The following is an 11,672-nucleotide window of genomic DNA, read 5'->3' on the forward strand; positions in this document are numbered from 1 at the left end:
GGGAGAAAAAAAGAGGCAGGGCTTCACCACCGTCACTACCACATGAAGTGAATGCCATGAAATGGTAACTGTGGCCAAACAACGAGACCAAAAACAGGGGTGACCAGGAAAAGCCTATTTGAGGAGGAGGCATTCAAACTAAAACCTAAAGGATTAAGGACTCAGTACTGAAAACAGCAAAAGGAATGGGGATGCAAGGTGGACAAGCTGATGGATGGGTCTGGAGGTCAGAAAGGCTGGAAATTTGGGAGTCATCACCATCAGTAAACAGCATTTAAAAGAGACAACAGATGGGATCAGCCATGATCACCTGAGAGCCCAAGAATGTAGAGAATCCTGGACTCAAGACTGAGAAATGCCAAACAACTGAGGGCATGTAGGGCAGACAAAAGAGGAAACCTGGAAGGAAACCAAGCAGGACAAACAAAAGGTAAGCAAAAGAGCCAGGAACCAAGACAGAAGAGTGTTTCAAAGTGGCAGTAATGGTCAAGCAAGTTCAATGTCAAGAGACAGAATATGCTGAAAATAGGGGTAAAAAAAAAAACAAACCCATTTCAGAGAGCTTTCTTACCTCAAGCAGAAGCAGAGAGGTGCTTACAGACAAGGAAAATAGAAAGGAGATGGACAGAGACTCTCAATGGTTTTTTTCACCCCTGACCCCACCCTGACCTGAAAAGCCCAGCTCTATTCCTGAACTTTGGTTCTGTGAGACATCAAGAAACCTTATAAAACATTTACCTTTCTATTCAAGTTCTCTCTTACTGGTTTCTTTAACTTGCAAGTAAGTCTTCTATTTACAAGCTTGGCCATGAAGGAAAGGGAAGGACATCGGAGACAGGGAGTTAGGAACCCGAGGAGGACAGGGTTAAGGATGAAGCTCCAGGTAACTACACTGGGGTTTTTTTTAACAGTATCCCCTGAGGGGTGCCTGGGTGGCTCAGTCTGTTAAGCACCTGCCTTCGGCTCGGGTCATGATCCCAGGGTCATGAGATTGAGCCCCACACTGGCTCCCTGCTCAGCGAGGAGCCTGCTTCTCCCTCTCCTTCTGCCACTTGCCCTGCTTGTGGTCTCTGTCAAATAAATAAATAAATCTTTAAAAACACAACAAAACGGTATCCCCTGAAAATTACTATCCACCTGTTGGTGTGACTTTATTTGGAGAAACAGTCTTTGCAAATATCATTAGTGTGGATCCTAACCCAACGACTGGCATACCTTGTAAGAGCAGGGACGTGCACTGAGAGGCCAAGTGAAAACAGAGACAAAAACTAGACTGCTGGCAACCACCAGAAGCTAGAAAGAAGCAGAGGTAGCTGCCCAGCCAACATCCTGGTTTCAGACTTCCAACCTCCAAAACTGTGAGGGTACATCTGCTGTTTCAGCCATTCAGTTTGTGATAACTTCTTACAGCACCCACAGGAAAGTAACAGAGCACCACTTCAAAACTAAGCAGAAGAACCCCCGAAACCCTTCAGAAAGCGACCACAATGATGTAATAAAGAGCGTAAGTCGGCCTGGAGAAGCACCCGAGGAAAGGAGGGGGCACAGGGGCCAAACACCCTAAGTGGCAGTGGTAACAGAAGCCAACACTCCAGCTCTTCCAGCACGCTACGCAGGAGGGTAGGCATTTTATTTGCACCATCTCATTTAATCCTCACAACCACCCTGAGATGAGAAAACTGGAATAGAAATAACTCACTTAGGGGCCCCTGGGTGGCTCAGTCAGGGAAGCGTCTGCCTTCGGCTCAGGTCATGATTCCAGGGTCCTGGGATCGAGCCCCACATCGGGCTCCCTCTCCCTCTGCCTGCTGCTCCCCCTACTTGTGTGTGTCTCTCTCTCAAATAAATAAATCTTTAAAAAAAATATAGACTTTTGAGAGTGAGTGAACATGAGCGATGGGGGGGTTCGGGGGGGGGAGTGGCGGGCAGAGGGAGAAGGAGAAGCAGGCTCCTTGCTGAGCAGGGCACCAGATGCAGGGCTTGATCCCAAGACACTGGGATCATGACCTGAGCTGAAGGGAGACACTTAACTGAGACACCCAGGCGCCCCAAAAAGGACATCTTTATAAAAACAACATTGGTGGCTGAGGGGGAACGGGAACAAAGAGATCCTCAGAGAATGAGAAGAGGATAGAGAACTGAAGCAGTGGAAACAGACTGTCTGTCCAAGGAGTGGCTGAAAAAAATACAAAGATTAACTAGGAGGTTAAGTTATAGAAGACTCAGTCATCTTAGGAGTGCCTGGCTGGGTCAGTTGGAAGAGCATGCAACTCTTGGTCTCGGGGTCATGGGTTCAAGCCCCAAGTTGGGCATAGAGATTACTTAAAACTAAAAAAAAAAAAAAAAAAAAAAAAAGACCTTGTCATGTTCGAAGGTAGAACAGAGCCCCTGAAAACACTGAAGATAAAACGGTTGGTAAATATGTTTTCAAGTGGAAGAGTCTTCCTTTTAACAATATATGAAGGAGCAGATGCAGACACATAAGTTTTCCAAGATGAAACAGTAAGGGAGAAGCGCTCATGCCAGACGGTCCACAGTGTAATAATTAAGAGCACAGGCTCTGGAGGCAAATGACTCAAGTTCAAACATGGGTCCTGCTGCTTGATCCGCGTAGGTTTGGCCATCTGTGCAATGGGGCTATTCCTAGTACGAGCCTCAGAGCTGATGTGAGAATCACATGGTAATGACAAAGTTCTTGGCAAGTGCCTGGCACAGGAGGCACCCGACAAACATGAGCTGATAGCACCGGGGTCGCCAACAGGGCAAAACGAAAGTCCATCTCCTGCCAAGGTAATGCCAGGTGGAGGTGCCAGGCCAAGGTCTGAAGAATATATTTCAACAGGGAAATCCTGAAGTACTTCTCCCAACATAGTTTATATATATATGAACATCTACGCCAAGTGGAGATTATCAATCCAAGCGCAGTCCTGCCCTGCGGCTTCCCTTTGCCCAGATCCTGTTCATCCTCTCACCATCTCCCGCTCGCTGCTCAAATGCTTTAACCTCTGGCTTTAAGATGAAATTCTAGTGGGGGCGCCTGGGTGGTTCAGCTGGTGAAGCATCTGCCTTTGGCTCAGGTCATGATCCCAGGGTCCTTGGTGTGTGTGGCTCCCTGCTCAGTGGGGAGTCTGCCTCTCCCTCTTCCTTTGCCCCTCCCCCGACCTGTGTTCTAACAAATAAATCAAATCTTTCTTTAAAAAATGAAATTCTTGCTGCTCTGCCTTGTTGTTCAGCAGTCTTTTCCCCCACCTGACAGACGTCCCTCTCACCAAGGGAGAGTCAGCGTCTCTCCTCATTGCCTCAATAGCAGATGCTCCCTAGCACTGCTCGGCCCTTGAGTAAGGGCGTTACCGCTGCTCCCGCTTCTCCTCTACAGGTCCCTTCCTCTCCACACCTAACGACGCTCTAGCCACTCTACCTGAAACCAGAACAGAGTCCTCCCTCCTCACTGCCTCTCCACCCCTTTCCTTCAGAGCCTCCCACACCACACTGTCAATCCTTGGCCCTGGGGAATCCTGGCAGTAAATCCCCTGGTCTACTTCTCTCAGCCAAACTTGCTACCCTGACTATCCCCACCCCACCCCTGCCCAAGACTGTCCCAGGCGCTAACACTGTATTCTGATACTCTCCCAACTTCTGATCACTCTTGTAAGAGCTTCTCTTCCTCTACCCACCCTTAAAGCACACACCCCCCCCTTAGGGCTCTGTCCCAAGGCCTCTTCTCCAGCTACACTAATGGGTTTTCAACCTTTAGAGAAATCTCTGGGTTCTCCTCCCCAAGAAAAGGCAGTCCTACACCCACAACGCTCAAACAGCGGGGGGAGGGGGGGCGGACGACACATCAGGACAGAGTGCCTGTCTTCAGATAAGGACCTCTCTGGTCCCTGCGGGCACCCTGGGCCAATACCCTAGATGCGGCCCAGCTGGTTTAACCCACTACACTGCTCTCCAGATCACTGCTGTTCAGATGGCTTGTTCTTAGGCTCCCTCCATACTTTTTTTTTTTTTTAAGATTTTATTTATTTATTTGACACAGAAAGAGAAACAGCCAGCGAGAGAGGGAACACAAGCAGGGGGAGTGGGAGAGGGAGAAGCAGGCTCCCAGGGGAGGAGCCCGATGTGGGGCTCGATCCCAGGACTCCGGGATCGCGCCCTGAGCCGAAGGCAGACGCTTAACGACTGCGCCACCCAGGCGCCCCCTGAATGGATCTTGTACCATCTGTGCGCTAGCAGCATCACACACAGGACATTGGGAAACTATCAGTTCACTGAATTAAGCAAATCTTTCAAATGTTGACACATTTCATTACATAATATAAAAAGAAACATTTTCTAAGCATCATCACCTACAAGAAAAGTCTTTAAATACTGGGAAGCTGTCAAGTTCATGATAGCAGAATCAAGTTTTCCAAAATTCTAATTTCCACTTGAAAGCTCAAATTTTATCACTGTCAACAATACTGTCAGTTACATTCCTTGAAATATCTGGTTCACTTCCTTCATTTTCAAAAAGGTATCTGCCATATAAATAACCCATCTAAAGGGCCATCCTCTTCTGTCTGCTGTTCTTTCAACGCTGTGGCATAGCCACTTGTCCAGGAGACTGCTACTGTACTTGGAGATGCACTAGTGCTTTACGCCTGCTTCCCATTTCCCCTCACAGCCAGGAAAAAAAATGGGTACTCAGTGTTAAAAGTTTAATAAAATTAATTTTTATGCTTCATCAAAGACATTAAACTGGATTTTTAAAAACACAAGTTCATGGTGGTGAAGAATTCTATGACTACAATATACACCTGGTTTGATACCAACAGCCTTGATCTGTATTAAAGAACCAGCAGTTGACCCACCACTGCTTTTGTACCATCAATGCAAACATCAACACAGTGAACGTCAAATAGCATCTTCATGGCTGTGTAAGTAGCTCTGACCCAATGAACCACAAAAAAGGGTCAGGGACCCCCAGGAGTCCACAGATCATACTTTAAGACCCCTGCTCCTAGTAATCATTATTCCCCAAACTTCAATTACCATCTAAATAGTGTTAACTCTGAAAGGCCTGCCTCCAATCCAGACCACTCCTCCAGAGCTCCACATTTACATATACAAAACCCAAATATTTTTGGGCGTCCTGTTTCAGAGGTTGGTAATACTGCAGTGAACCAAAATTCTTGTTTTCATGGAGCTTAGAACTAGTGGGGAGATCAGCACAAGGACTAGGAAAGCAGAGCAAGGTAAAATGGTAGAGATTAATGAGATGAGAGAATGACCTCTGAGGAGGGGATATTTGAACAAAGACGTGAATGAAGGCAGTGAACCGTACAAACCAACCTCTAGGAGAAGAGCTTTACAGGGAGAGGAGCCGAAAGCCTAAGGACTGACCCGCCCTTGATGGAAGGTTTCCTAATGTCCTCCAACCCAACATGCATAAACTGAACTCATTATCCACCCCACCCCACCCCCACTAAACCACTGCTCCTTATTTCGGTAAATGCCAAATATCCACCCAGATGCCCAGGACAGACATCTGTGGTCTTCTCTTCTTGCCTTCCATGCAGCCATCCTGTCTTTCAGTCACCAGCTTTACCACCCTAGTCCAGACCCCTTCCTCTCCACACCAGCACCCCATATGGCCATCTTTGGCAAGTCTTCCTCCCTCATCTGAACATGCTCCAAGCTCAAGTACCACACCATGGCCCAGATTAGGCCAATCTCCGTTTTTAAAACCCTTTAAAGGTTCCCCAGAGCCCTCAAGGTAAAAGCACAACTCTTTCCTAAGGCTCTGACCTCTCAGTGTCCATTTCTCACCGCCCTCCAGCCCTTTGGAACTTCCATCCCTGATGAGCCATGCTCTCTTTCATTCAATAATTACAGAGCACCTACCACTACCACACAGGAGACACTGTTCTGGGTGCTGGAGACATAGTGGGTGAAAGAGGCCAATTGGTGGCTGCATGAAAAATACACCATCTCCTCAGCTTCAAACCCACTTTCCTTTCCCCCACCCACCAACTGCATGCCAGACAGGCTCCACCTAGAGGGTACTGCAGGTGTCAACTTTAAAACACACTTTATTCCTCAGGCACTTGGGTCGGTTAAGCATCTGACTCAGTCATTATCTCTAGCTGTCCCTGTAAACCCCCTGCCCTTGAATTTCTCCTTGGCACCTGCTTGTCAGGCTATTAAACTATAAACTCAGTGAGGCCCTGGGACACACCCATTCTTTGGCAGTTTATAGCCTCAGCACCTACCAGAGAAGGTGCTGAATAAGCACTTGTTAAACACATTTCCAGTTATGGTATTTATAAAAATAAATGAAAAATATTTCATTGTTATTATCACTAACTGGCAAATCAAGGGACACCAAAAGAAGTTTTGTAAAATAAAAAAAAAAAAATTCAGCATCACAGGGGGTGTGGTGAAATCTTTTGAAAAATAAACAATAATTTTTGCTACTTTTCAAAATGAATTATAGTATCAAAATCCTCCTATAAAGGTAAAGAAAGCCCTTCAAGAAAAGAAAACAATGTGGGAAGACTCCAGAGAAGGTGAGGTAGTAAATACATGACAGGGGTTTGCAAAGACATCTGACGCAGATAGTCCACCCGTTGAATTAATAATATTCCTGTGGAACCATTAGGAAGAAAGAAAAAACAAATCTCGTAGTAAACTGTCTTCTTATAACATTTAACATCGCCACAGTTAAAGGGATTTTTACAAAGCAAGGCCCCTAGCAGCAGAAATGGCTAAAGGGTGTACTGTAGGCAAGGTGCTGCTCTAAGAGCTTCACATGTCTCTCTGCTCACTCCATCCTCAAACCCACCCTAGGAAGGAGGTTCTGGAACACCTGCTTTACAGATAAGGGAACCGACAGAGAGAAGTCAAAATCCACACCCAAACCAGCAAATTGAGTTACAGAACTGGGCCCTAACTCCCTAACTCCACAGTGGCAGACCTTTCAGAAAGGAGGGAATTTCTCTCCCCCTCAAGAAGTTAGGAATTATTTTTTGAAGTTCCTATGACAATTTTTTGAAAACCTACTATACAGGCTTTAACATTTAACACTCTCTTGTCTAATTAGAAAGTGTCCGGAATTTTTAAAAGCTTTATCAACTACAACACTTGGACAGTCAGTCAAGAGAATCTATAATATTCATCAGAAATATATTTTATAATGCCACAGGATTAAGTCAGGAGACAGATACACATAAACATACAATTATCCACAAGTAACCAGTATGTTCAACCAATTCCCTGGTAATTCCAGTCCCGACAGGCTAAAGAATAAACATGCAAGTCTTTTTCCCTCTTGGTAAAATGCATTATAAAAGCCTGGAACGGCTAATCACTAAATCATAACCTTTTATCAGTGGCAATATAGGTTCAACTGAATAATCTCTTAAAAATTACCCTAGGTAATCTTGGCTTGATCTTTTTTATTTTTTATCTTTTTAAGTAATCTCTACCCCCAACGTGGGGCTCAAACTCTCCACCCGCAGATCAGGCTTACTGACCGATCCAGCAGGATGCCCCTGGTCTTTTAAATCTGTGTTTGTAGAAATGGCGTTCCCCAGAACTTGAGTAAGTGAAATAAGCGGATATTTACTTAAGTCTTTAAGAAAAAGAAGGCAACACGGCTCTATAAAAGAAGCTTTTCAATCACTGGAAGCCAGCAGGAATTTCTTTCCATGGATCACTGTGGCACCTAACGCAAGGCACTGCCACAAGAACAGAACTGAAAGGGTTAAAAAGCTTTTGGCATTCCTCTGACCAATCTGAATGCTATAGATTGCCTATATTTCCTAAATAAGAGTTCTGGAACAAAACACACAGCTTTAAAAACAAGTGCTGTTCCATTTTTTTTACCAGAATAGTCAACATGATGTTGCATTACCCAACGTACGCGCACACACCCCACATGTTTATACCAGCTTTCCTTCCACCTTTACACGTTGTTTGTGAAATGCGTCTCTGACCTCAGTGTCAATTTAAGCCTCTCTTTATCTCTTCATTCTCTCTTCACTAAACCACACATTTAACTGACCCATCTTACTTCATAATTTCTCTAACCTTTCAGCAATGAATGAAAACCCGAAATCGGAATTTTTCCCAGGGTTTTAACCCCAGGGTCAAAAGATTCTAAGATTTTTGCTCACTGCCTTACTAGACTTGCGCTAACAGACTTTTCAAAATAATATAGCATGCCATATGGTCAAGCCCAGATAATAACATTGAGAATATCTGTTACCAATCCACTAATGCTTTTAAAAGCCAAAGTCTGTAGACAGTAAGAATTTAATCCAATTTGGAGACCAACATGAGCCAGAGAAACCAACATGGGCAGAGAAAAAACAATCCAGAAAAGAAACTATAATAAATGTCAATACTACATTTATTGTCTAAAATAATATCATTGTTAGTCCTTAAAGAATGTATTAGCCCAAAAGCCAACTGATGGCAGGTAGATAAATCTAAAAATATCCTGAAGACCTTTCTCAAAGCGATTTGTAGAAATACAACTTTTTCAAACAAACTAATGGACAACAGACATAGAAACTTTTAGCAAAGTAAAAAGTAACAGAACAGAGCTTTGAAAAATAAGTTAACTCCTCATAAAATCAGTCCCTTTCTCAAGTTGTCACTGTATAAGTCTACCAAGGTGACTCAAGCTTAGCAATCAAAGTCACTAGGCATGAAAAAAATCTGAAAAGAACTTTAAGTTTTACTCTAAAAAAAGACAGTACAGGGGCGCCTGGGTGGCTCAGTCATTTAAGTGTCTGACTTTGGCTCAGGTCCTGGGTCCTGGCCCAGAGGCAGACTCCCCACTCAGCAGGGAGTCTGCTTGTCCCTCTCCCTCTGTCCCTACTGGTGCTGTCTCGCTCTCACATAAATAAATAAAATCTTTAAAAAAAAAAAGTACATTATTCTGCAATCTTTTAACAGTCTTTTCTGAGATGAAAATTCAATCTAAGGAAACTTACAACTCCCCCCAAAACAGAAATAACTCAAAACATTAAAGAAAGAGGAATCTTTATTAAGGTATCATTCATGTCCTTCAATGAACATTAATTACAGGGCTGACTACTTATGTGATGATATCCATAGAGCCCCATGGTTAACTCCAGCATCATACTGGAGGAATAGTTTTTGTCCAATAGGTGTTTATTTAAGAAAGTATCAATTCTGGGGCGCCTGGGTGGCTCAGTTTAAGTGTCTGCCTTCAGCTCAGGTCATGATCCCAGTGTTCTGTGATCGAGCCCCGAGCCCCGCAAGGCATCAGGCTCCCTGCTCAGGGGAAAGACTGCTTCTCCCTCTCTCACTCCCCCTGCTTGTGTTCCCTCTCTCGCGGCCTCTAGCTCTGTCAAATAAAATCTTTAAAAAAAAAAAAAGAAAGAAAGGAAAGAAGGAAAGAAAGAACGAAAGAAAGAAAATCGATTCTGAGTAAAAACTGCATGGTTGAACAATTTCCTCTATATGCATACTTTTGAATCATTCCAACAGAAGATGAAATGTAGCCGTAACACTAACACCGCAGCCCTAACCAGCAGAAAGAAATGGGAATAAATCACCGGCACAATCACAAAACTTAACTTTGCTTTCCTAAATTTTCACTTCTAAGAAGAACTTGTAGCACTCACAATGCCCCTGAATCCAGAAGCTCGTAAGCAAGGCGGGAGTCTCCACCTGGGCAGAAGCCTTGTAGTCCAGCCTCAGAGCGGCCAGAGATCCCACCCCCCCACCCCCACTACAGGGTCTGAAAGGACTGATCTCTAACCAACCATTCCAGTTGCTCTCCATTTCTGGACAGTTCTAGTTGTTAGAAAGTTAAATCAAGCCGAAAGCTACCGTCCAGTCATGCTGTGTAGAGGTTTCAGACCTGTTTCCATGTTGGTGACACCAACTCTGTCCCCACCCACACACCCAATATTAGTAAGGAAGCAAAAAAGGAACTGCCTATTCACTTTCTTGTTGCAATATATACCTTCCGGAAGAATCTAGAACAGACCCTTTCTATCTTAATAGAATTCAAACTAAAACCTTACTTTCAAATAAAGAACCCCTCTACCCCCCCAAAATACTAAAGTTTCAAATTCGAAAACAAAAAATTCATGTAAAATTCTTATTGATAATAACTCTCTAAAGACCTTACCAGTATGTAGAGTTGAAAGGAACTTCTTAGAAAGCTAATACTTCCATCTATTTGCTAATCATAAAAATAATGCACGTTTTCTTAGTTAATAATCAGTCTCTCAAGCAGCTGCTTAGCCATCAAATATTGAGATCAGTGCAATCAGATGGACAGTAAAAACGAAAACACACAAAAAAGACCCCCCCACACTAAAACTACAGATAAAGATGTCTACATCACTGACACATGAATTCAGTGTTCTGTAGCTGTCAGTGCCCAGCAACCTCCCTTCCCAACATGAAAACTCACACATCGCTGTTTTTCTTCAGTAAACGGATCTCACGATGCCAACTAAAAAGCTTCCATGAAGAGGAATTAAGCATACACAGCTAATACTACTTCCGTATGCCAACTGTGTAATTTAAAGGACTTAAGACATATTTAAATATCTTCTGAACCACAAACAATCCGCAAAGAAAAATAGGGGGGGTCTTCAAAAGTCCGAGGGCTCGGCCACCACCCGGGCGGAATTGTCTGCTCAACTCCTCCCCCACCCCCACCCGCTGCCAGCGAAGAGCTCGCAGGGCGAAGGGGGACACGCAGCCTGGGGTTACTTCCTCCCTCCCCCCCCGCCCCGGTCCTTCTAAATAATGTAAATGGGGCCCAAAACACAATCGGGGCGCAGGAGGCCGGGAGCGCGCGGCGGCTGACAATGGCAGCGGCGGCGACGCGCCATCTTGTAGCGGGGCCTGGCCCGAGCCATTCATTCGGCGCCCGCGCGGGGGGCGCCGGGACCCCGGCCGNAAACGGCCGAGAAGCGCACCGCTCGGTCTTCCCAGCACCGCTCTTTGTCTGCCGGCCTTCAATCCGCCCCGACCCGCCAGCGGCGCCCGGCCCCGGCCGCGCCTCAGCTTCCTCATTTCGCCGTCCCCCTTCCTCCACCGTGTCGCCACCACACACTAACTTCAAAGTCCCCAGAAAAGCTGTATTTAAAACACAGCGTTCCTCCCAGGCAAAGGACGAGCACCTCGAGCCGCTGCAGAGCCCCGCCGCTCCCTTTGTTCTCGCGGCCCCGGCCCGGCCGGCCTACAGACCCCGGCCCAGCGCACCCCCTCCGGGGCCAGCCTCCGGCGCACAGCCCCCAGGGAGGTCGGGCAGGATTCGGACCGCGGACCCCGACCCAGGACCCCAGGTCGCGGACGCCGCCTCAGGACCCTGGGCCGCGGACCCCGGAACCCAGGACCGCGGGCCTGGAACCGGGACCCCAGAACTCGGAACGCAGACCTAGACCCAGAATCCCAGGGCCCCCGCGCCCAGACCCCGGCCCCTCCGCCCCCTGTCCTGAGCCCGAGCTCCGGACCCCGATCCCGGCCAGAGAGCCCAGACCCCAGCCGCAGGTCCCGAACCCCAGACCCCAGACCTGGGACACCCGACCGCGGACCAGGGCCCGGACCCCAGCCGAAGCCCGCAGGGTCCCCGCCCGCTCCCGGCCCGCGACCCCACCCGGGCGGGGCAGGAAGACTCGCGGCCCGGCGGCGGGGTG

At 46.6% G+C, this 11,672-nt stretch overlaps 1 protein-coding gene across 1 annotated transcript in view; it reads right to left on the reverse strand.

Annotated features, from left to right (window-relative positions):
* The window catches only part of GNB1 (G protein subunit beta 1), a 90,628-nt gene extending 79,591 nt beyond the window's left edge, over positions 1-11,037 (reverse strand). The window contains exon 1 of the mRNA XM_011231236.3: positions 10,953-11,037. The gene's annotated coding sequence lies outside the window, so the exon portion shown is untranslated. The remainder of the gene's footprint in view (positions 1-10,952) is intronic.
* Between the last annotated feature and the right edge of the window lie 635 nt (positions 11,038-11,672).

This window comes from Ailuropoda melanoleuca, chromosome 11, assembly GCF_002007445.2.
Source record: "Ailuropoda melanoleuca isolate Jingjing chromosome 11, ASM200744v2, whole genome shotgun sequence".
In the NCBI taxonomy this organism is placed as follows: Eukaryota; Metazoa; Chordata; class Mammalia; order Carnivora; family Ursidae; genus Ailuropoda; species Ailuropoda melanoleuca.